Genomic DNA, 4,745 nt, shown 5'->3' on the forward strand with positions numbered 1-4,745 from the left:
AAAAAGACACAAAGAAGTGGAAAGATATTCCATGTTCATGGGTTGGAAGAATTAACATCATCAAAATGAATATATTACCCAGAGCCATCTACAAATTTAATGCTATCCCCATCAAGATCCCAAGCACATTTTTTAGGAGAATAGAACAAATGCTACAAATGTTTATCTGGAACCAGAAAAGACCTAGAATTGCCAAAACAATCTTGAGAAAAAAGAACAGAACTGGAGGCATCACACTGCCAGATCTCAAACTGTATTATAGGGCCATTGTCATCAAAACTGCTTGGTACTGCAACATGAACAGACACACTGACCAGTGGAATAGAATTGAGAGCCCAGAAATGAGGCCCCACACGTATGGACATCTAATCTTTGACAAAGTGGCTCAGGCTATTACATGGGGAAAGCAGAGTCTCTTCAACAAATGGTGTTGGAAACAATGGGTTGAAACATGCAGAAGAATGAAACTGAATCACTGTATTTCACCGAATACAAAAGTAAATTCCAAGTGGATCAAGGACTTGGATGTTAGACCAGAAACTATCAGATACTTAGAAGAAAATATTGGCAGAACTTTTTTCCGCATAAATTTTAAAGACATTTTCAATGAAACGAATCCAATTACAAGGAAGACTAAGGCAAGTATAAACCTATGGGACTACATCAAATTAAAAAGCTTCTTCACAGCAAAAGGAACCACTACCCAAATCAAGAGACCCCTCACAGAATGGGAGAAGATCTTTACATGCCATACATCAGATAAGAGTTTAATAACCAACATATATAAAGAGCTTGCCAGACTCAACAACAAGACAACAAATAACCCCATCCAAAAATGGGGGGAGGACTTGGACAGAATATTCACCACAGAAGAGATCCAAAAGGCCGAGAAACACATGAAAAAATGCTCCAAGTCTCTGATTGTCAGAGAAATGCAAATCAAGACAACAATGAGATATCACTTCACTCCTGTGAGAATGTCACACATCAGAAAAGGTAACAGCAGCAAATGCTGGAGAGGGTGTGGGGTCAAAGGAACCCTCCTGCACTGCTGGTGGGAATGTCAATTGGTCCAACCTCTGTGGAGAACAGTCTGGAGAACTCTCAGAAGGCTAGAAATGGACCTACCCTATGACCCTGCAATTCCCCTCCTGGGGATATATCCTAAGGAACCCAACACATCCATCCAAAAAGATCTGTGTACACATATGTTCTTGGCAGCACAATTTGTGATAGCCAAAACCTGGAAGCAACCCAGGTGTCCAACAACTGATGAGTGGCTGAGCAAGTTGTGGTATATATACACAATGGAATACTACTCAGCTGTAAAAAATGGTGACTTCACCGTTTTCAGCCAATCTTGGATGGACCTTGAAAAAATCATGTTGAGTGAAATAAGTCAGAAACAGAAGGATGAATACAGGATGATCTCACTCTCAGGCCGAAGTTGAAAACAAGATTAGAAAAGAAAACACAAGTCGAACCTGAAATGGAATTGGAGTATTACACCAAAGTAAAAGACTCTGGGGTGGGTGGGTGGGTGGGTGGGGAGAATACAGGTCCATGAAAAATGATGAATGAAATAGTGGGGGTTGTATTGTTAAATGGGAATCTGGGGAATGTTATGCATGTAAAAAAAAAAAGAAAAAAAGAAGTAGAAACGGAAAGCAGAAATTGACTGAGTTTGGAGTATGGCACCAAAGTAAGAAAGCAGAAGTACACTAGAGTTTGCATCACCAGGTTCCAGATGCCATCAGGATGCTGGCCAGGCTTCCCTGGATTGAAGACCCCACCAATGTGTCCTGGAGCTCAGCTTCCCCAGAGCCCCACCCTACTAGGGAAAGAGAGAGGCAGACTGGGAGTATGGACCGATCAGTCAATGCCCATGTTCAGCGGGGAAGCAATTACAGAAGCCAGACCTTCCACCTTCTGCAACCCTCAATGACCCTGCGTCCATGCTTCCAGAGGGATAGAGAATAGGAAAGCTATCAGGGGAGGGGGTGGGATATGGAGATTGGGCGGTGGGAATTGTGTGGAGTTGTACCCCTCCTACCCTATGGTTTTGTTAATTAATCCTTTCTTAAATAAAAAATAAAAATAAAATAAAAAAAGGCTCCCAACACACAGCCCCACCTTACCCCTGTGAAAATGCCACACATCAGGAACAATAGCAACAATAAGTGCTGGAGAGGTTGTGTGGGCAAATGAGCCCTCCTGCACTGATGGTGGGAATATAAATTGGTCCAACCCCTATGGAAAGCAGTCTGGAGAACCCTCACAAGGCTAAAAATGGACCTTCCTTATTACTCAATAATTCCTCTCCTAGGGATATACCCTAAGAAGTCAAGCATACTCATTCAAAAAGATATGCACAAATCTGTGTTCATAGCAGCACAATTCCTAATAACCAAAACCTGGAAACAACTCAGATACCCAATAATAGATAAATGGCTGAAAACAATGTGGTATATATACACAATGAAATACTACTCAGCTATTAAGAATAATGAATCCACCTTCTCCAACCCATATTGACTGGGACTAGTAGGAATTATGTTAAGTGAGATAAGTCAGAAAGAGAAAGAAGAGTATGGGATGATCCCACTCATAAACAGAAGTTGAGAAAGAAGAATGAAAAGGGAAATGCAAAGCAGAATCTGACTGAGTTCTGAGTATTTCACCAAAGTAAAAAACTCTGGGGAGCAGGTGGTTGGTGCCCCTATTTGAGTGCGCATGTTAAAATGTGCAATGTCCTGGGTTTGAGCCTCCTTTCCCCACCTGAAGGGGGGAAGCTTTACAAGCAGTGTTTCTATGCCTATCTCCCTCTCTACCACCCCATTCCCTCTTCATTTCTGGCTGTTACTATCCAATAAATAAAGATAATAAAAAAAAACTCTGGGGGGAGGGAGAAGATAAATTTTCAGCTTTACTATAGGTGAGTGGGAGTAGGGACACAGGTCCTTGGTGGTGAGAATGGTGTTAACATACATTCTTATTAACTTAGATTCTTATAAGTCACTATTTAATCAATATAAGAAGGGAAAATACATGGAATATCTCAAGCTTTTTAATACATAGACTTTAGTTCTGAGTATATGTGCCTTCGATCTAAGCACTTAAGATTTCAAATTAGTAACCTGGTTGAGTTTTAACACTGGGCTTAAATTGTGAATGCATTTCTAATAATGATCTTTTTTTGAAATATTAAATCACCTATAATCATAGACCCAGGACACAAGAAGCAACTGGTCTTGTCAGTATATAAGATATAGTTATTTGTAAATAGCGTTAAATGACATACATCATTGTAAAGTATTATATGGTACAGTAAATCCTAACCATGGGATTTACAAAGTAAACTAAATTCTGAAATAACTTGGTTATAACAATACCTAGTTACTGCCTTCTTATACTTTAAGACAGCAAGGAATCTTCCTAATTCTCTACTAAACCCTTATTTTCCTCAGTCCTGGAACCTCTGGGGCTTGGCTCATTTTCCTTCATACTTCTCTCACTCCATACCATTTGATACCACATCTCCTGACCTTAGCCAATTCAATGCAAGCAGTACCACCATCTCAACATGTTTCACTTTGGATTGTGTCCAGAGATGCCAGGTGTGGGATGTCAATCCTTTAGCCCCATTACTCTGGTGAGACCTTTCCTAGCTTGTAGGACTCCTCTCTGTCCAGCTAAAAGACCCCCAAAGGTTGAACCACAACATAGTGAGGTCAACATCCAAACACTAGTTAAGGAAATAGTCACAGGAGTGAGTAAAGAGTTTGAAAGAGGGGCCAGGTAGTGGCTCACCTGGCTGAGTGCACACATTATAGTGCACAAGGACCCCGGTTGAAGCCCATGATCCCCACCTGCAGGGGGAAATCTTCATAAATGGTGAAGCAGGGCTGCAGGTGTCTCTATTGTTTCTCTTAGTATCTACCTCCCTCTCCCCTCTGAATTTCTCTCTGTCTCTATCCAACAATAAAATAAAATTAAAATTAAATAAAAGAGTTTGAAAGAATTGTCATCAGAAATGCAGAAACAACAAATGAGACTCTGTAAAAAACACTAATGATCTCAAGGTTATTAGAGAGCTGAAAGCTGAAATAGCTGAGCTAAGAACACAACTAGATGAACAAACTAAAACATCATCAGAACAGGGTAACAAAATAGATGAACTCCAGAAAACAGTACAGGGGAGAAAGAATAGAATAAATGAGACCTGTGACAGAATTAGCAAGATCAAGGAGGAATTAGAGAAAACTAAAAAAGAAGTAAGAGAAATCAAAAGAGATTAAGAGATACTGAAAACAACAACAGAGACATATGGGATAACTTCAAAAGAAATAATATAAACATTATTGGCTTACCAGAGGAAGAAGTAGAGGGAGAGGAAGAAAGCACTCTTTAGGACTTAATAGATGAGAACTTCCCTAGTCTAGACAACATAAAAGACATAAAGGTTCAAGAGGCCCAGAGGGCTCCAAACAGAATTAACCCAGACTTAAAGACAAGAAGACACGTCATATTTAGAATGAAAAGGAATAAGGATAAAGAAAGGATCCTGGAGGTTGAAAGAGAAAAACAAAGAATCACTAACAGAGGATAACACATACAATTAGCAGCATATTTCTCCACACAACACTACAGGCCAGCAGTGAATGGCAAGATAACTATCGAGTGCTCTCTGAGGAAGACTTTCAGCTAAGACTACTGTATCCTGCTAGATTGTCACTCAGACTAGA

Source organism: Erinaceus europaeus, chromosome 4 (genome assembly GCF_950295315.1).
Source record: "Erinaceus europaeus chromosome 4, mEriEur2.1, whole genome shotgun sequence".
Taxonomy (NCBI): Eukaryota; Metazoa; Chordata; class Mammalia; order Eulipotyphla; family Erinaceidae; genus Erinaceus; species Erinaceus europaeus.